Source organism: Erpetoichthys calabaricus, chromosome 7 (genome assembly GCF_900747795.2).
Source record: "Erpetoichthys calabaricus chromosome 7, fErpCal1.3, whole genome shotgun sequence".
NCBI lineage: Eukaryota > Metazoa > Chordata > Cladistia > Polypteriformes > Polypteridae > Erpetoichthys > Erpetoichthys calabaricus.
The window spans coordinates 173,541,863-173,564,069 of record NC_041400.2 but is presented as its reverse complement, the minus strand read 5'-3'; the positions used below and the strand labels follow the sequence as shown (position 1 = coordinate 173,564,069).

At 38.0% G+C, this 22,207-nt stretch overlaps 1 protein-coding gene across 4 annotated transcripts in view; it reads right to left on the bottom strand.

The window, feature by feature from the left end:
- The window catches only part of setbp1 (SET binding protein 1), a 352,441-nt gene that overhangs the window by 165,761 nt on the left and 164,473 nt on the right, over positions 1–22,207 (bottom strand). The gene's annotated exons all lie outside the window — the stretch shown is intronic.

The window sequence follows — 22,207 nt, the reverse complement described above, 5'->3', positions numbered from 1 at the left end:
ATGCCTTTTACTTCAATTCAACTCGTCTCCTTTCTTTTCGCTTCCACTCCATTTTTTAATCCATGTAAACTGAGCCCACTCTGTCCGCCACTATTAATTACCCGCTTTTCAATTGGTGTTCAGAGCAAGAGCTTATCTGAAGAGATCTGGGCATCCTAACATCTCAGTAGCGGTGACAGGAGTCTCTTCGAGTGACAGATGATTGACCTGATCACGTTTCACTGACAAATTCAATCATGCTTAAGTGAGACCTAGTGAAAGTCAATATACTAACAGTTCCACAAGCACAGGACGGTTGCCTTACTTGGTTTTCCTCTTTCGTGCATCCACGATATCCGTGAAGTGTTTTTTTTTTTTTTTAACTTTTTATTTTTCCATGAATCACTTGGGAAAAGCGTGACATGTTCAGTCTGCCCATTTTGAGGCAGCACGGTTTGGCGGGATGAAACTTTCACTGAAAATGAGCTCTCAATTAAGGAAATGAAAACGTACTCAGCACAATAACAGATTATGCACGGCAAGGACAAAAAGTCAGTTTGACTCCAGCTGTGCTTCTCAGCGGCTCAGCATTGCAGCTGTTCCCTCAGGCAGGATCTAACAATCGTTTGAGACTGTCAGCGAGTGACATTATCCGCACTGAATGGGTATATCAAACATTCCACACTGCATTTGGTTAATTTATCCGTCAAACTGAGGGTGCTGACAGGCAAATCTTCTTGGGTAGATGTATATCTATAGTTTCCAATACTTTTTTCGAAAATTCATTAACAATTTACTGGTACATTTGTTGTGAGCTCAGTCATAAACTGCTTTATACAACAAAACAATATACAATTCTCAAATTCAGGGTCCTGAAGGCTAACACCCCTTTCTGTAAAATCAAGTTAAAAGTAGGAACTAAACCCTGATAGTGCACCAGTTCGTTTTTAGTGCATCCTCATGCATACTCTAACAGAATACAAACATATTCACAAGTCACCACTTAACATATCAGCACATCAAATGTGTGCGAGAGAGAAAAGCTGGAGCACAAGAACCCAAACTCACACTTGACAAGAACTTGCTATTCAGCTCAATGTACTTCATTAATCTCTACTCATTTCACTTCGGCAAAATATCATCAGCTCTGCTATTACATTGACCATTAGGTACTGCAGTACATTACAATGTCTATTAACGTGCACCACACTATCTGTAGTTCAACTTCATAAAGTGTGAGCAAAATTTCGCTTCCAGAATTGTTTTAATAGGACAACTACAATGCACTGTACTGGCGTATGCACCATACTCTGCTTCTCTGAGGCTCTCTTTACGTATTTACATGAATATAATGATTGGTGCATTGACAGCAGAGTGGATGCATGCTCTTTGCTTGACTTGGGAATCCTATGGATCATGTGCATGCTCAAAAATGTGACTGTGTGTGTCAAATATGTTAATTTTCCCAATTTTAACTGAGTCATGGATGGGTGCTTAAGGATCACCTTCAGGGCTCAAACCAAGCAGGTAAATAAATCTCCGGAACACAAGAAGGCACTGTCACTAACTGTTATGTCTCTTTCCCCTGCAGCTCTTAGAAGATGCCCAATTTGGGCATATGATACACACAAAGAAGGCTCTGCTCTTTCCACTCGAAGCCTTATAAAAGCTGTCCAGCCCCAGAAAGAGGTGCAATTTCTTAGACATGAGCCAACAAGGATGGATCTTCCAAAACTGGCCGCTCTAGAAGTGAGGTATATAAAAGATTGCCCAAGAAGGCCCTTTGAAAGAACTGATGATCAGCATTTTTTTGGCTTGTGTTCATACAGTGCCATCATGCACTTGTTTACTTGAACACTTGAATTAAATGGGGATGCCCAGTTGGCTCCTCAACTACAACCTGGGACTTTGTCAAATCACTCAGTCAATTATTAAGGATCAGTGTCCAGACAGACCTGAGGACTGCATCAGATATGCAGCTCAGGTTGCCATCCTTTGTTACACATTTAAAATTTTGCTTTAAGGTCCTTAGGCATCATTAGACAGACCATATCCTTTTGCTGTTAATGTGGCCAATGTTCCAGAAGTCTTACAGATGGTACCTGAACTCAAGTGCAAAAATACGTATACCAAAAATGATTTGCTTGATCTCTACCCACATTCTCTGGATTTGTTTGCAAGGCTTTGAAAGTCTGCTGTGCATATGACATCATTATTTGGTAGCGCATGCAGTTGTGAGCAGGTCTTTCCACAAATGAAAGCTACCAGAAGCACAGATACAGTAGATACAAATCTTTGCAATGAATTAATTGTTATGATGAACAGAATCTCAATTAATATTAACAGCTTGTGCATAAGCAAGAAATTTCATGTTCATGACTAGAACACCGGCATAGTGAAATTACCGTATATACTTGCAGATAAGTTCTCCTGCGGATAAGTAGGGACTTGATTTTATTGTATAATTTCTGGTATTTTATAATGTTGGTCGTATAAGTCGAATGTGGAAAACTCACGCTATTGATCCAAGAGATTACGATATGCTAAAGCCCACCTGAGAGAGTAACCATGGAGCACACTGTCTTTTGTTTCTATGTGGGTGCAGCAATGTACTGTATCAGCGTGTGGTCCTAACCTCTCTCTCTCTATTGTGCCTATGTGACCACATGGTAATACCTGAACTATTCCAAAGTGACGTTTGCACTGATTTGTGTTTTTTGTATCTCACACCCTCATACACCTTTATCGTAAGAGCATCCCTTATCTACGATAGAGCGTTCAATCACAAGAAAATATGAAGCTGGTTTTAAATTAATTGCCATTGAAGTAGTGAAAGAAATTGGTAACTGCGCTGCTACAGCAAAATTCGATGCGTCTGAGAAACTGATGTGAGATTGGAGGAGGCAAGAAGATGTTTAAAAAAAAAAAAAAAAAAAAAAAAAAAAGTCACATTTTTGAACGGGCGTATTAAGTTGTGATCTGATTTTATGATCGATTTTTTCGGGTTTCAAGACCAGACTTATATGTGAGTATATACGGTACTTTATCTTAATATTGCTGTCTTAGTGGTGTTTGAACAATGTTCTTAATAGCTTTAAATAAACATTTCTTGAAGGTAATGTTTATCATTAACACATGTGCCAGATTACCTGGGTTCATAAGCACATCTAAAATTTATTTTACCCCTTTGTACGAAGAATTATTGACAATTCAGCCCACCCTGGTCTAATAGCTGCTTCTCTGGACTTTTTAAAGCTTTGTTATTTCTTTTGTTCCTAAAATGGATACCAAAAGTACACAAAATGCTGTCATGTGAAAAAATATAATCAGATCCTTCCAGTTCTACAGTTTTGCATATTAAAAACAACACTGACCGTGAATTCATCTCCACTAGCTCGTGCTCTGCAGTCCAGGAATAAGTTTACATGCAGTATGTATTTTAATATCTTGAATGTAGAGAAAAGCCAAGCAAAATGACACCTTTTATTGGATAAATCCCAATGCCCAGGTTGAAGTGCCCTTCAAGGCCTTGTCCATTCTTCCTCCATAATCTTGCCCTGTCTCTAATTGTCTCTCTCTCTCTCTCTCGCCCCATCACCACCTAATAACTAATGTGTGGTTAGAGTAGTGATGCAAAAATGGCTGCCATCGCATCCCCCAGGTGGATGCTGCACATTGGTGGTGGCTTAAGTGGCTCCCCACTCTCTGTGTAAATTGCTTTGAGTAGTGAGAAAGCGTTATATTAATGTAAGGAATTGTTATTATAATTATAAAGCAAAATACTGAACACAGCATTCTAGAAAAGAATGGGGGAAAAGTACATCTGAACACATGAATAATTTGCAAACTCCAAGCCACGATTTGAACCCAGGACTCTGATGCCATGAGTGTGCTGTGTTAATACCTGTGGTATTGTCAGTCACCCTTCAAGGGGTAATTAAACCAGTTTCAAACAATAATGTGATTTTGGTCGGAAGAAACTAACAAATACCAATGCATGACCACAAGCTCTCTTTATGACTCCCCCAGTCTCAGCACTTTGACTAAGTCAGTGAGATACAGACCGAAAATTAAATAAATAAATGTAGAGGGAGAGAAGAGATACAACAATCTGAGGAAACACTATGACTCCATCAGAACAGATACATCAGTTCAGTAATATGTATAGATAAATAGGTTATTGATCATTTACAAACAATATTGTTCTAATAGAAAATAAAATTAGAATGGCATGTTAAAATTTACTGGCTGTAGGGGAAAATGTGGGGCTGCCTTTCATTTTCATAAATCCACCAGGTTAAAGCAAATGCTCTTCCTCCTGGAAATTATCATGTGTATACAATCAAGACTGCAGCCAGATAATAGATCAACCGCAAAGGTATCTTTTTCGGTTCCTTTCAACAGCACAGGAATATCTACTTTAAAATTCAGGAGGCTGATAAAGATCAAGGAAATATGGTTTAAGGCAGTGTCTGCTTGAGTGAGCATGTCAAATGTCAGTTGTAAGTTAAGTAGGCATTTCATAATATGGTTATGAGTTTCTGTGACATTTGATAATACTACAAGAAATCATACACTGTGCAGGAATGGTGTGATTCATAACATCTATAAACCTCCAGAACTCAACACAAATACTCTGTGAGTAAAAGCACAGATGCTTTAACATGGTCTTTAAAAAGACTACACAGTGTGATACTACAAGTAGTGGCACGGGTTTTAATTAGTGCAGAACAGTACAAGATGAAACTGAAGCCTTACAAGGTGATGACAGTGGGGAACGACTACAACCATAACAGGGAATCTCCCGATTCACCTAAGAAAGATGTCACTTTTTCGCAGGTAGTTCAGAATGCTGCAGTCAGAGTCTTAACTAGAAAAAGAAAATCTGAGCTCATCACACCTCCTTTAGCTGGATTACATTTGTTACCTGTGTTCTTTAGAATTGATTTTGAAATATGCACTGGTAATTGTATTTGAAGTTCTAAATAATCTTTCTCCATTCTATATAATGAAGTGTCTCCATAAATTTCCAGACATAACATCTACATCTAACAGTGGCTTGTTTCATTATTCCAAGAGCTGAGTCATAAAAGAAGTAATGAGGAGGCTTTTTGCTGCTGTGCATCAAAAATTTACAATACTTTACTGATAGAGATTACCAGGCTAATACCATGGAATATTTTTAAAATACTTCTAAAAACCAACTTTTTAAAACTTTGGGTGATATGTTAATTCTGCTTCTAACAGATTATATATGCATAGAGATATATTTTTCATTAATTTGTAATCATTATGAATCTCTACTTTTCTCAGCTTTCTTTTCCGATTTTCTGCACTACCTGATCAAAGTACTGTGCAGCCTGTAATGTTTGAATGAAAACGGATACTCCAAATGTTGATGAGATCTACTGCATCAAATCTTCTAGGGATAAGTTTAAAACACAATTTGAACAATTTAAGAACATTTACATATGTTAAGTAGAAAGCCCAGTGAGGGGTCTCGTAACCCCTGCCAATTTTGTTTTTTTTTCTGTAGTTTCTCGCCCTGCCTGACCATCTGATCATAGCACTGAACTTATCGTTAGAGATTTAATAATGAGTCTATATATAAGGTCTCTAATTTTTGTGAATTTCCCCTTGGGATTAATAAAGTATCTATCTATCTATCTATCTATCTATCTATCTATCTATCTATCTATCTATCTATCTATCTATCTATCTATCTAATCCATGACTTATATATCTGTATTATGTAAGCTCTTACTGATTTATTCTTATTTACTAATTTTAATATGCCATTGATTCATTCCTATTCTTATCCAATTTTAATTTGTTTTTCTTTTCTTGAAACTTTTTTTTTCTTTGACAATCTGTGAAGCACTTAGTGCTGCATTCTTTGTATGAAAATGTGCTACAGAAATAAATGTTGCTGTTGTTAAAGAGCAGCACTGGACCCCTTTTTCAACAAGTAGGGGCTCCACTGAACTTTTGGAGTGGATGGCCTCTTTAGTGTTCGCCGGTATCTCCCTTTCTCTCTAAGGTGGTGAGGGTGCTGAAGAATATTGGAACTTGTGACCTCCATAGGGAGCTCTAGGAATATGGACCTACACTTTCTAAAAACCTTCTGGAATGAGTGGATATCGATGAGCTGCAAGCACAAGCAAAAAAAAAAAAATGCTGTTTCGGTTACTGATTTGCTCACAGTTTAGTACTGCAAGCCCTACAACATTCTACCAAAGTGATTGACTGCACATTATTTATTCCCATTTTAAATTGCACTCTTTTCACCACAGGGTACCCAAGCACTCTTATAGTTGCATTCGTTTGACCAAGGGGGATTACAGTCCCTCCCTCCGCTGTTCGATTTCCGTAAATTGCAGTGTGTGTCTGTTGTGTAGCCTGGCACACCCAGCGATTTTAGAATAGCAATCTAAGACTCGCTATTGCAAAATCAAACTAGCTTTTATCGTAGAGCAGCTGCTAGCTCCAAGTATGGGCTCTTGTGTCTGCATGAGTTAACAGCCAGTTAGTGCGCAAACCAAAGTACATCGCATACATTGTCTTCAGTTAGGAACAGTGGCAGCCGCAAGTGAAAAGGAAAGCAACTGTTACAGACTGTGCAAATGGAGGAGAGACTCATCGCACTTTAGACTGAACACAGTTGTCTCTTTGATATTTTATGTTCATCATAACATAACTGAGTAGATACAGGAGGAAGACAACATGGATTGTGGCTTAATCCGGTATGCCATTTTATCTGGCTAGAAAATTGAAGCAAAATTGCAATACTTTCATGGTGAAACATGAGATCTGACAAAGATTAGATGATACCATTTAACTGGTCATCCACTGTCCTTCCTAGTCATATAAGTTATCCTCTGCCTTAACTAGATTTAGGAACTCTGAAATTTGACATGTTCCCTGAACTAGAAGGTATGTCTAATCCTGTAGTTTGCCATCTTAATGTAACCCGCCTTTGGTATAAATGTAAATAACATATACTGCATTTCAGCAGTTATAATATGCATCTGTACTTGTGAAGTGCTTCAAGACGGTGTTCAGTACAGGAAGATACTATACAAACTTTTTTTTTTTTTGCTTTGTTGATTTCAGACTCTGGACCCCAGTTACTTTACTGACTTTGTGAATTTAGCATATTCTCCACATGCTAAAACGTTTTTTCCACTGGGTCTACTAATGTCACAATTTATATATATGCTGTCAGACAGACAAGTGTCCTTTAATCACATCTAGTCTAAGCAGAATACACTTCTGTAATGGAAATAGCAGGTATGAATATGTCTAGGTAGATGGGTAGATTATGTGGTAGACTCCGATTACATCTGACTTCCTAATTCCCAAGGGTCATTAATACCTCAGAAATAACAGCAATGTTTTTTTTCTAAAGCTGATAAATGTGGAACCAGTAAAAAAAAAAATAAAAAAAAAAAAAAAAGGAAAAGTAACAGAAACCCAGGAACAAAGACTCGAGACATCCAAATCATAAGAGCATTTTAGTGCACTGGCACTGGAAAAGGGGAGTCTGTCAGGAAAACAAAGCACAATGCAACTCTGAACGAAAGACACAAACAACAAAATGCTGCCATCGTGTATTTGTCGAGTTCACTTTAGAATTTGGGTGGCCAAAGCCGAAGAACATACAGAAATTTGCAGGTAAAAAGAGACCATTATCTGAAGTGCGTTGGTGGAGAAAATAAGTCAATTTCTGTCAAAGACACACAAAGAAATTGAAGATATGTTTAGGCTGGCCCATGGGGCTTTTACGGTTTCATTTCTTATGTTTGTTTTTGTACTTGCCCTGACTCCTTATGTTCCATCCCCTGTGGGAAGTCAAAAAGCCTTACACATGTTAACGCACATTCCTTTCCACCTTGCTGGCTCTTTTATTGAACGGATTCTCTTCTAGTGTGAGCTGGACTTGTCCAATAGCATTTTGCAAGTGGGTAAATTGAATGCATGTGCCTCTATCTATCTATCTATCTATCTATCTATCTATCTATCTATCTATCTATCTATCTATGAACACAAAGTCTGCAATAAATTAGCTAAAATAGTAACAAAGTTATGAATCTTTTAATACTAATCTGTATAATTTTGGTTTTCCCCACTATAGCAAAATGGGCAGATTTGCCATCCTAATAGTTATTTTTCATCTGTTTCATCAGGAGGTGGTCTTTCTTTTGGTTTTAGTTTATTGGGTTCATTTTAATATATTTCCATTAGATTTAAAATTTTGGTGCACTTTTTGAAAGTAAAATAAAACAATTTGCATAAGGCAGTATCCATTTTATGCCAAACGTATACTTTTGCATAACGGAATGGTTATTTCTATGGCAAAACATCCCTCTGCTCTTACTGTATAATTACAGAAATTAGTATAAAAAATATGTTTTGTTCATGAGCACACAAGAGAACTAGAGAAGGGGAACTCCCCAATCCCATGAAAAGAAAAACAGAAACGAGAAGTAAAAACATGTTAATCACCTCTTTCAGGGTGCCAAGATTTCCAAGAGTTTAAATGGTCTTTTTAAACTTGACAGGTTTCATTTAAAAAAAAAAATGACATTTTTGTTAACACATAATTTTCTTTTTTATTCCCTCGTCTTCTAAAACAACTTAAAAAAAAAAAATCAGAACATAAAATTATATTCTAAAATGCAATGAGTACCCTTGGAGGGGAAGTCAGTTCATCATAGGGCCCACTCACTTTCCCATATACATGGTCAATTTAAAATCACCAATTAACACAGTTGGTCTTTGAAATGCAGAAGGTAAATTCATGCAGATAAAAAGAGAATATGCAAATTCTTCAAATACAGCTTTACCATATTACATTAAAATTTTTTGTTTATCAGACGCTTTTATCCAAAGCATCTCACAAATGAATTCAGTATAATTGAGTAACATCAGTCTAGCTACTGTTTGGGAACAAAGTGTTACAGGACAAGGGTTGTCGCAGGAGGCTGGGGAACAGACCTGGCTGGGACGCCTGGAAGGACCAGGAGGTGGCGCATTCGTCCTCCGGGCCACAAGGGGGCAACCGCACTGAATCGGAAGAGGGCCACGGAAGGACAGCAGGGAGGCTCAAGCCCGTTGGGGCCCGTGCCCACTGCCAGGGGGCGCCCCGAGCCTCATGGAGCCCGGGACACATTTACTTCTGCCACACCCATGGACGACTATCCTTCCAGGGACACCCAGAATACTTCTGGGTGCTCTCCTGACACTTCCACCACACCAGGAAGTGTCGTCAGGCAGAGCACCTGGAGCTCATCAGGGTAAGAATAAAAGGGGCTGCACCCCTCCAATCAGTGAGCTGGAGTCGGGAGTGGGAGCAGGACGAAGCTCCCGTGGAGAGAGGAAAGGCTGCCCAGGGACAGTGAGAGAAAGGTGATTTGGGCAAGGAGCACAGTGTGTTGTGCGGGACTGTGTTGTGTTGGTTGGAGAGCAAAAATAAACGAGAGTTTTATAAAGATGCGGTGTCTGTCTGATGGTGTCCGGGCAAGTCTCACAGGGTATAAATTTGATTTCCATATGTGAAAATCTGAAAACAAAATATAAGCTTGTTACAACTCCTACATTTTCAAAACCTAACAGATAAGCTAGACAGAGACCAGAGAGTCTTCAAACGCTTCTTATATACATTGAGGGTATCAGAGTTTCAAATGGAGGTGGGCAGCTCATTTCACTAAGACAGGAGTTACACATGAAGAGAGTGTAGATTGAGATTTGACATCACGCAGAGGTGGCATCACCAGATTGCCATTCATCAGAAGACTCGAGTGATCGAAGTGGTATTGATCAGCTCATCATAATTCAAAAGGTTTTTCATTTAAATCATGGATTCATAGTACTAACAGGTAGAAAATTCTGGAGTAGGAACAACAATGGTTTGCCAGAAAATGACACTTTACAAAATTCTTCTTCCATTTAATTCTCTACATGTTATGGTGCTTTCTTTTTCATTACATAATTTCCAAAAACATTTACCAATTCACAAATAAGACACATTTCCAATTTTGAACCACTTCTACCGTTTTCAGATGTACACACTCAACAGACTATAAAACCAGATTGTCTTCAGCATGCCACACTGTGCCTAACAACGGCAGCCAGTTTTGACATGTATGCTATGGCAGGAAATAAATGACACCATTAGTACATTTCAGCATTTTTTTTTTTAAAAAATCCTTGCGTGCATATCCATCCATTACTTTACAGAACTTCAAGGCTTATACTGGTAATGTAGGCACAAGTCAAAAACAAATCTTGAATGGCACCCTCACCTTCACATGACCTAATTAGGTCTCTGCAACTTAAAGAAAATCAAGAACACCTGGAGAAAACAACGTGCGGTCTGAATATACAGTATCTACATACAAATAAACATATCTACTATATATCTATCAAGATCCATATTTCTTTCTATACAGAATCACATCTCAAAATATCTATCCAACTAAATATATATATCTGTTGTGAGCCATAGGGCTCCCTTGAGACCCAAAAGACACCAAAACAGCACAATGGATGACCCATCCATGAGAAAAAAGAGGATTTATTACAGAACTCAGAATATCCAGGAAGACTGAGCAGAAAGAGTGGATTTCTCAATATAATATACACATAATATAAATATAATATACATATAACAGCTATTCCTCTCTGGGCCTGACTATGCAATTGTGATGTATATATGAATTATTCATACTGTATATACATACTGTATATACATAGACACAGACACACACATGAAGAGTATGCGTGTACTACAATTTCCAAAACTGTTAAAAAATAAATAACTAAGTAAAAACGTTATTATAAAACTTACAGCAATTCCCTTTTAGTCACCTTCAAAATCCTCTCCTTGCATTGTAATATACTTATCGCAGTGCTTTTCCCATTCCTGGAAACTTTTCCCATACGCATCTTGTGTTATCGTGTCTGAAGTGTCCAGCGCATTTTTTTCCTGGATTTCTTCCCCGTTATCAAATCTTGTTCACTTTTGTCTCAATTTTAATTTCAGGTACAAAAATAAGGGAGCAAGATATGGTGAATAGAAGGAGATGTGAAGGCTCAACTACACTGTTATTAGTTTCCGATTCTTTGACGGTGTGTGCAAGTGCGCTGTCATGGTGTGATATGCCACATCCCCAGATATTTTTTGCGTGATGCTTTCTTGTAGACTGACTCAGCAGTCCAACATCTTTACCTTGTCCCATCTCTTCACAACATATATTATAAAGATGAGATCATCTAGATTAATATCTGAGTGCTACTGACACCAAGACACAGAAGTACTACTTACCTAGCAAACAGCAACCACCAATGGATGGACAAGTTACTACACATACAGAAGAACTGTACGCCTAAGAGCTGTTGAAAATGTTACTTACTTCAGTTTTCTGTTCAAGCCACATATATTGAACAGTCCAATACTATAGGATATCACTTACATACAAAGCACTTAAGACACTACTTCTAAACTTTACCCTTATCTACTGACCAACCCAAAACATTACCGCACATTAAGATGTGGTTTCTTGTCAAAGAGTTAACAAATCAATATACACTCTGCTGGCCTCACAGTAGCGACTTGCTGTGATTGTGCAATATCCGAACAGACTCTGCTCTCCAGATATGACTATGTGTTTCTGTGTAGCCTTCCTTTTGTTAAAATCAAATTTCTTACGGATGTCTCAGTGCTTTAAGCTGTTCCAGGATTTGAATACTGATGCTATCTATCACTGTGTGAAATCTGAGCTTCTTTCCAGTGTCAGCATGGTTTTTCTTTTTGCCCTGCTATTTTCCTCCCTTATCTCAAAGACTTATGAGTTGTATCAATTAATAAGTCTAAATTGGACGCGTATGAGTACGGTTGTAGGTGCAAGTGTACCCTCTGTTGTCCTGGCTCCCCATTCAAGGTTGTTTCCTGCCATTAAACCCAATGCTACCAGAACAGATTCCGACTCCTCACTTGGGAGTAACAGGATTGAGAATATGGATGGCTGCACACAGTTCACTGATGTAGAGTGATAGTTTTGCTGTGGGCATGATTGGCATTAGTACACAGTTATCTTTTATTTCTACAGCAGGTTTCTTCTCCCCGCTGCAGACTGCTAAATAAATAAGAGGCAAGGGCTCTCCCTCTGTTTAGGAGATATGAGTGCCCTTTAAAAACAGCATTTCTTATTATTGTGCTGCAGCCATTACAAATAGAGAGCTTTTGAATTGTAAAGAAGGGACAGTTTGCTTATCAAGGGCATGAAAGGTTAGTTAACTGGCTGTGCTAGACCTATACTATATATTCTGAATGATTCGTGTTCAATAACTGATGAATGGATAGATATTCAGAAACTTCAGCACAGAACAGTTAAATGACCTCCTCAGGGTCACAATGAAAACATAGTAAAGAGCGACGTCTTTAACTATTAGGCTTCATGGAGGTATTGCTTCATGGAGTTACTCATTATGAAGTTAACTGCAAAGTGTTCAGCCGAATGCATGTATTTTCCTCATTTCTTTTTAGTCCATAACTGATGAACAAAAAAAAATCCCTTTTCATTTCAAAATAGCTAAATAAATTAAAGGGTTTGGGTCTCCAGGCAAATCAAGTCAGTGCATCCATCTCAATGTAATGCACGCCACAGCCAGGTCACATTGAAATGCAATTTAGTGACAGCAGAGATATGACAAATCCCTCTGTCAATTCTGATTGCAGCCAAACACAATTAGAGCTTTCAAAGTTCATTTTTCAATACCAAAGTCAGATTGGAAATGAAGGATACTACGTTTCAAGCTTACTGTATTGGTAACATCAAAATCCCTGCTTATGATGTTTAACAAACTTTGTTATAAGCAAGCAAGTTGGTTACAGTGTAATCATGCTTTTTGTGTCCCCCAAAAACAAACAGGGTCATTTTAGTGGCTGAGTACATTGTGTTCACTCAGTACTGCACCCATGATGCTGTTCACAAGACAGCAATGCTAATGTGTTACTTTTTAAACGGCCCTCACAAGCATTAAAAATGAACCCTGGAAGACTGAAATGTATCAAAAAATTCTTTTAAAAAACAAATGTGAAAAAAGCATACACTGAGTCACAAAAATGACTCAGGACTCACAATGAGCGTAATACTACATCACAGGGGTAAAAAAAGCCAACCTTGAACAAGCCACAAGCCCATTGTCTTATCATCTTGAATGAGGCAGGAAACAAGGAAATGTGTTGATGATGTGCTTCAGGAAATGATTTATTGATTACAGCCACATTCAATTTTGTATTTCAAGGATTAATCTTATACATGAACTGCTTCAACACTTCAAACTTGCTCTGTCAGACATATAATGTATATCTATACACATGGCAGATAAGCTCATAACAATCATTTAAATAACAGGGTCCAGCATTACTCCTTAAGAATCATCCTCCCTTTTGGAAACAACGGCTGAGATTGTAATCTAATCAGAGAACAGCTTTAATTTCTAACAACGATGAGAGAGCTACAGGGGCAGAACGTAGTCCAAGAGTATTGAGAGCTGGGCTTATACAAATAAGTGACTTTATAAGTGGAAATTGGATGGACTACACATGTTAGACTGAGAGTCATATTGGCACGATATTGGATCAAAATTAATTTGACACATGAAGACACTGGGAGGACTGAATTGTGTCCTACTTTTAAATATGACCCTTTTAGTATTCACCATAACAGGGAATTTCAGAAATGCAAGCCAATGAAAGGAAACATATAATTAAAGTTTATGAAACCATCACTAAACAATTCCTCCTCTTCTATGTTTCCACTTCTCAAGTAAATATTTCACCAACAGTGCCTTTTCTCATTTGCAGCTCCATCAAGATGAGACTCCATAATTGATTTCAAGTATTCTTTTTTAGGGAAATGTGCTCTTTTCCGGGTTAATTTTTATTCAATACAGGGTCTTCAATGATTTTGACTCCATGCACACTATGGTTATTTAATATCACCAATGAATTTCCCAACCATAGTCAGGACATGTCAATAACAAACAGCTAATCAACTTCCTTTCACGCTCTCTCAAGGATCCTGGCATAAAACACTTTGTGAGAAAAAGGCACCATAAAGGATTTAAAAGTGGGACCCAATTGATGGAAATTAAAGGTTTTTTTATGCCAAAATAAGCACAATCTGTTGACTGTTGGGAAAGACAAATTTGTTTTTATACCCCAAAGCCTATGGTATTTCATGTAATAGCAACAAGCAATGAAACAATTGATGAATTAATGAACTAGCCATTAAAGCCTAATCTGGTGACGATGTAGAAACTGACCCTTAATGGGACACACACCCTTGCATACTGTATATACCCACCTAGCATCTAGAGATCATCAAAGGGAACTGAAAAACCATCCATGTACTAACTTTGAGACAGAAGATCACCCGTTCTACCAACTTGTCAGGGATAAAGTAATCAAACTTAATTCGGTATAGCACATATCACATAACACAGAATCACAAAATGCCTAAAAAGAACTTAAGGACACAAAGCAGACCACACCACATCTTTGGCAAGTACATTGTGTTGATGTGGCCAATTTTCTTCTCATTTTTCTTTGTGTACCATAAATACATGTAACAGACTTACTGTAATAAATCATTGCTTTCCATTTGCGAAGGCAGTCATTATGACACACAGCTGCACAACCCCATTTGTCTCCTAATATTGTTATCATTTGTCAACTAGATTAACAGCATAATGCACCTAAAAAGGTACAGAATTCATACTGATGCCAAACCCTAATAGCAATTTGGAATACATATGAAAACATGGAGAAATTAATCATTCAGTTTGTTTTCATACAACATTGATGTGGATTTAAAAAATGAGGTGCGTACAAAGACCCATGGTGTTACAAAAAATTTCTGTTCTGCCTCTTTGTCATCTTTTTCTTTTTTCTTTCTCTCTCATCACTGCCATCGTCAGACTGCTGCTTTTTTGTGCATTACATTTCAGAAAAATTAAATTGACTTATCCAGTCTAGGTGGAGGTTTCCTACCTCAGTAAGACATGCCTCACATTTCAACGACTATTTAAAAATATTGGGAGTGATCTCCTCTAGACTTTCTCGTATACTCAGATATGGGGATAGATATTTGAGGAATAAACCGCAAGACAATGATTATATTTTTATATTATGTACATTAAAGAACCATCAACAAGAAATCAAATCAAATTAATAATATATTAAACAATTATTATAAAAGTAAAAGTTGAATAAATCGGACTATGCAGCTGCATGAATAAAAGGTAAAGTACCACTTCTGGTTAACGGCAATAGCCCAAAAGTTGATAGAAAATCTACATTTTGTACCTTATATACTTGTATGCAAAATTTGGTTGACCTAATTGAAAGCATACTCAAGTTATCGTATATACACACACACACACACACACACACACACACACACACACACACACACACACACACACACAGAGACATAATTCCAAAAATGTTATTTTCAGACTCAGGGAGGTCTAAAATGTCAAGATTCATCAAAATCTCAAAATGCAATTTTAGGAGGATTCCAATACTTTCTCTATATTTCATATACAAGAAAGTCAGGGAGGTCTAAAACATCGAGATTAATCAAAATCTTGACATCAAATTTTTGGACAATTACAATACTTTCCCCATACTTCGTATATGAGAATGTAAAAATGGAAAAGATGGATGGGAATGTCTTTAAATAATTTACCATTTTTAAATGCGGAACAAAATCCTTTTCTATTTTTTGTGTAATAATGGACTGTTCAGAAGACCCTTAAATTGAAATGGAAACTGTATAAAAGAACGTTATCAAAGATTAATGTTAAGTCCATTGACAGAGGTGAGGAGTGAGATTAGATAACGAACAATATTCCTTCTTCATCAATTTGTGTAAAACGTACTGTATACAAATTATACATCTCACATACCTCCTCAGGTTAATATTTCCTAAAATATATCAGGGTTTGGACCCCAATTGCAAACAATGCCACGAAGCTCCAGCCTCACTAGGGCATTTGTTCTAAGAATGTCCTAAATTAAAAGATTTTCATATTTATTAGTGCAGAATTTGTGCTCATCCCAGATCATGACGGTGCACAGTTTGGAGTTAACCCAGCTGCGATTAGAATATTAGACTACTGATAAACTCATTGTGTTTTCATGCACTATATTGTTAATATGTCGACTAATCTTACTCAGTTGGAAGAATCCTAATGCACACAGCAAAACTCAATAGGAAAACATTATATATTGTAAATGAACTATAACTAGAAAAAACTAATTTTCTTTGTGAGGATCTGTGCAGAACTGCTACAGAATTTGGCAAGACTTCATTAATGTTATTCTAAAATAAGTCTGGTATTTCTGCTAAATGTGCATCATTACAATTTATATGAGAATGTATAACATTGCTTTTTTTAAACAAATCATCTCTCTAATTTAGGTAAGGCTGGTGTTTAAGTGTGGTTTAAGATTAACAAACCTTAACTCTTTTGGTGACATATAGGATTGACTATATTTCTGAATTGACTGATTTTTTTATTTTTGTTTTATGTTTTTGTCCATAACAATATGGTTTTGATTATTATACTTCTCTTTTAATGTTTACCTTTGCAAAAAAATAAAAATGTTAAATAGACTGAGTATTGCATTTTGAATATGCTCTGCCTCTCCGTGTAAACGTTCCGCTCATGCTTCTTTGGGGTTTGTTTTCATGATCAGCGTTCATATAATTTAAAATCAAGCATGCTGGGTTAACAGCTATTTACTATTTTTTAGTTGAGATTGAGAGACTCTGGTGCCCTCTGGCAATGAAATTAATTAAGCAAGTTTGATAATGTTTTATGTAAACAAATGAATAACAGATAATACATTTTGTTTAAATAGTACATTTTATTTCATGATGAGTTAAAACGTTATAATGTCCACAGACAATTGCTGTTTTGAATAAGTTCATATGAAGAAGTAATTAAAAACCACTTCACATTACGTGACTCTTTAGTGATTTTCAGTCCTAGCGTTCATTTACTTAATTTTAGCAAGTTGGAGACAGTCGTCAGAATGGTACTGTGAAGTCCAGTCGCATAATGTGACATAGCCAACGATTCACTCAAATTAAAAAAAAAAAAAGTTTGATTTTTTTCTTTAGTTGTAGGAGCTGACTCTGTGTGTATGACCGCTGACGACCAACAAGTGCTCACTTGGAAGCACAATATATAGAATGTAGTGTGGTGAGTGGCTGGGGGCGGTACCCATCCGGGATGCCTGGAAGGACCAGAAGAGGGACTACGCCTTCTCCGGACCACAACAGGGCAGCCACCAAGGTTGGTATGGGGACCACCATAACAGAGCATAGAAGCTCAACCCTATAAGGGGCCTGTGGTCAGCGGCAGGGGGCGCCCAGAAGCCTGAAAAGCACTGGACGTCAGCACAAGGAAAACCAAGGACACCCGGAGTGCTTCCGGGTGCTCGTGCGGCACTTCCGTCACACCAGGAAGTGGTGCGGGAAGCCCATCAGGAGGCACCTGGAGCATGTCCGGGTGGAAATAAAAGGGGCCGCCTCCCTCCATTCATTCATTAGCTGGAGTTGGGTGAAAGTGGATGTAGCTTGGAGGAGAGAAGTGGAGGCGGTGAAGGAAGACATTGGAAGAGGCCTGGACTGGGGGTGCTTAGTGCAGGGGCACTGGGTTGTATGTTTTGGGACTTTTATCTGTAAATACGTACAACAAACATGTGTGTGGTTTTGAACCATCACTGTTTGCCTGTCTGTGTCCGGGCTGGTTCCCAGAGTAGCAACTAGGGATCAGGAATGTGAGTGCTTTGTATGTCAGAAATATAAGAGATGTTTGTATTTCTGACGTGTTGTGCTTTACATACCATGACAAAAATGAAAACATTTTTTAAAAAGCAGATACTGCTAGTGAATTTGTTATACTATTTAACCCTTTGTATGGCCCTGGCTCCATCAGGCAGCAACTATTGGCTGTCAACAAAACATGGCACAGTAAATTGTGCTAGAAAGGCAGAATGCAGTGGGTAAATGTGATGAGATCAGCAACTGTGGCTGGATACGTCTAACCTACCCCAAAAACTAGAACTCTGGCTTAAGGATACTAAAAGGATGTTGAGTTACGCAGTAAATTCTGTCTTGTTGAGTACAAAACAGAGGAGGGTATGCAGATTACGTGCACTGGCTATGTCAGGCGGTAAATTACTGTATTAGCTGTCACAAAAAGGGGTGAGCATGCAAAACTTTGGAAATGTGAAACTGTGGTAGAAAGTTATCATGCAGTCATCTAATTTGATAAACCCTGTGATTTCTCATTGTAAAACGTGACATGATCAGCCACTGTAGGCGTCAAGTTTGACATCCCTTTCAGCTAGAAGTCATGTAATGTGACATCGGCTTTAGGGTCATCTATAGCCACAAGCCATAAGATGCAAGATAGAAACTATTCTTGGACAGGACCCAATTACACAAGCCTTATACTCCCTTGAGGAACCAAATTAGAAGCCAAGCAAACTAATATGCATGTCTTTGGAATGTGAGAGAAAAACTGTAGTTGCCAGAGAAAAGGTCGAGCAGAGACAAGGGGTATGTGTAAACTCCATTATGACAGTGACTAGGAGATCTGCAAGGCAGCAGCCCTAACTAGCATGCCATATCCATTACAAAGTACTACTTGTATATCTTGCTGAAACAATAAATCTAATTATTGACTAGTTTCAGATTTTGAACCCACAGCACGATATCTAAAAGGCAGTGAGCCACTTTGTTGCCCACAACATTAAATCTGATTGCTAAAAATAACAACTAGAGTTCTTTTTAAAACATACAGATGGCACTCACCATTTGTTCTTCATGAAAACACATAGTTAACAGTTGTCTTTAATTCAGAAAACTTTTCCTGAGCAGAAGAAAAAAAAAATCAATCTGCACTTTGAGACGACTATCACTATTATCCACCATCTGCAATTATGAAAATTCTTTGGCATCCCAAGTCTTGTGTTTGTAACATCCATTCCTTCAATGTTCAGCAGTAGTTTATAATTAGAGATGTGAGGTCAGCAATAAACATGTGAAACTGAAGTAGACATTTTAAGCATTTAACTTCAGCAATTACAGGTTCTGTGACTGTAAAATATATATAAATATGGCAAGACGCACACCCACAATGGTTAAGGGGAGGAAATCCTACACAGAACAAAAAACGTGTTAGTACATAAAGGAAGAGGCTGACAACCTAGGCCACACTCTCCCGTAAGCCTCGGCTTAGTGACATGGCAGCCACTAGTTTGCATTACAAGGAAGTCCAGGCACAAATTATGAACTGGTTTCTGGAGTTCAGCTGTGCACTTCAGTACACAAAAAAAACACAAATCTGCAAAATTGTAACTTTCGGAGCCCTATCTTTGCCGGAGCCATTTGAGACACAAAAATGTAATCTGAGAACCAAAACCACAAAAAGAAGCAGATGAGCAGCATGTAGGCTCCTGCAGCGGAAACCTCTCAGCTGTTCAGTCCCCATCCAGCTAATGGTTAGAAGCTAATTCTTAATGGTTATTAATGAGTTCCTGAACTGCAGCACTTTAACTGTAAAGATGTAAAACACTCAGCAAAATCAGGTTAATGGTGACGAATATGACCGCCACTGCCAGCTACTATATCACTGAGGACAAGCTATGCTGTCACTTGGAGATAGGAGTTTTGTGAAACACATTTCCTTTTGGGGATGGAGGATGAGTGTGATGGTGGCACAGTTAGCAAGCTGTGATTTTCTAAACAGAGAAATGGAACTGTTTCTCAAATCTGGGCAGCACTTCAAACTGTTCAGGACATGCTGTCAGATGGAAGGGAGACGGAAGGCGTAGAAAAATGGACACATTGATATTTATGTGATGACCCGATGGGCCTTTTTTTGTAAGCTTGCCTTGCCAGATGGTACCTTCCATCACAGCTAGAGTCTGCTGGAGTGGACCAAATCAAAACGACATCTTCCGCACGAGTGGTTCCAATATAGCAGCGGGTGACATGGCTTTCCTGAAAATCCTGGCACCTTCTGCAGACTTAATTTCTTTTAGTCTAGTGGCTGTTAAGCTGGGCATCAATTTGTACAGTCATATGTTTAAAATAAAGTAACTTCACCTGCCCCTGACCTGTAAAAATCCACTCGTCCATCCAATACAATTGTCAAAAATATCTAAATATTGATATGTATCAACTGTAGTATTTTTAATACTGTTTCAGTTCTCATTTTTCATGGTATCAGTTCTACAGCCTACATTACAAATGCACTTCTGGCTTTTGATAATTGAGCCTCATAGACTACCAAAGGTAATGGGCGACAGTTGCAGCCCCGTTTCCACCTACATTAATAAGATGGCTACTTCAGCAGTGTCAGAGCATTTATCAGTATACTTAAATGACAAAGATGGCAGCCAGGGTGGTGTCTGTGGCAAATTGGGGTGCACGATGCCAAATAAAGAGGCTAAACACAACCAATTTAGCCAAACACTTGAAGGGCCGGTACATAAGTCAATACAAAGAATCTGGAGAGGTAGGCATTCGCAGTTATTTTTCCCCGTGTGCCGGTTTTTATTCTGTGCTGTTCATTGAGGAACAACATTCTTTAGCACTATAGGGCTCCCTTGATTTTTAAACCTGTACTACGAAGTGTACTTCCATAGCACATTATTTTATTTCAAAATTATATTTAATCACATTTACTATATAATGTAAGGCACTTTAACTTTTCAGTGCACATCTGAATGAACAGTGGTGTTATTCTTCTGTGTGTTCATATACTTGAAGTAGTTTAATAGAAATTGAGTTGTGGGATGATGACCAAAGTGAAGGTTGATTAAATCTGGCTGGCTGTGGTTGTCTCTTCATGAATGGGGTTTGCGTGAATACAGCAGTGGGATGCATCTTCTTTTAAGCGCTGCTCAGCACAGCAATGATTGTGACTTGGTGATTTGTTTTAACTTTGGATTTAATGACTAAAATGTCTATCTTTTTTCCTGTAGTACTATTGTGTTGTATCGGGTTAGCCATTATGGATGTAGTGAGAAGTTAAGCAAAATGACACCTTTTATTGGCTAAACAGAAAGATTACAATATGCAAGCTTTTCAGGTAACTCGGGCCCTTTCCTCACTTGCCTGAAGAAGGAGTCTGAGTTGCCTCAAAAGCTTGCATATTGTAATCTTTGTAGTTCGCCAATAAAAGGTGTCATATTGCTTAACTTCCCACTACCATTTTTCATCAATGTAAAGATTTTACTACATATTCAATTGTAATTTATTTAAAAAGTTTTTATTGAGTTACATTATGCTATACTGGGTATCGAAAATGGTACTGAATTTCTACACTTTTCTTAGTATTGTATTGAAATTTTGTTATCATGACAGCCCTACCATCCACTTAATCCTGGTCATCATTATTATTAGGGTGGGCTATACCCATGTGCTAAACAAGATCTGCACAATTACTCTCACTTACTCATACAGAATCCGATTAACCCAAGAAACACATGTTTGGGACGGGGAACAAAAAAGGTGTACCCAGAAGAAGAATCTTACACACATGAGGAGAGCGTGCACACTCGTCGGAGAGTGAACAGGCTGAGATTTGAACCCAAGACTAATCACTTCACCACCATGTCACCACTAAAAATTAATACATTCATTATACATTACTTAAAGAAGTCCAACAATAAAAAACAACCACTTGTGATGATCTGCTTTTCCCCAACGTAACTCATTTGGTCTGTTTTTCATTTTTTAGATCTAAGCCGCCATTCTCTCTGCCTTGTCCCTGACATCTTAGATGAGGGGAAGCAATAACAGAATCTATCAGAGTGGTAAACAGACATCCTGGTAGACAGGCTCTCACACCCAAGCTGGGGTCATTCACAGCCAAAAAGCAAATCTTCTGTGTCACTGCCCTGAAAAGCAGAATGTAAGAAGTGTCTAGAAAGACAACAGTGAGTGAATGAGGCAGAAAGTGTGTAACAGGGCTAAGCTTCTTAGGTTTTAGTTTAAAAAAAACAAAAAAAACTCGCATCTCTTGGTGATTATCAGTATCCAAAGAATGCTGTGCTGGTATTCATGTCATCTTACGACACTTGTGTCAAGAAGCATCACTGCTGAGAGTGAGATGCCATATTGTAATAAATTGC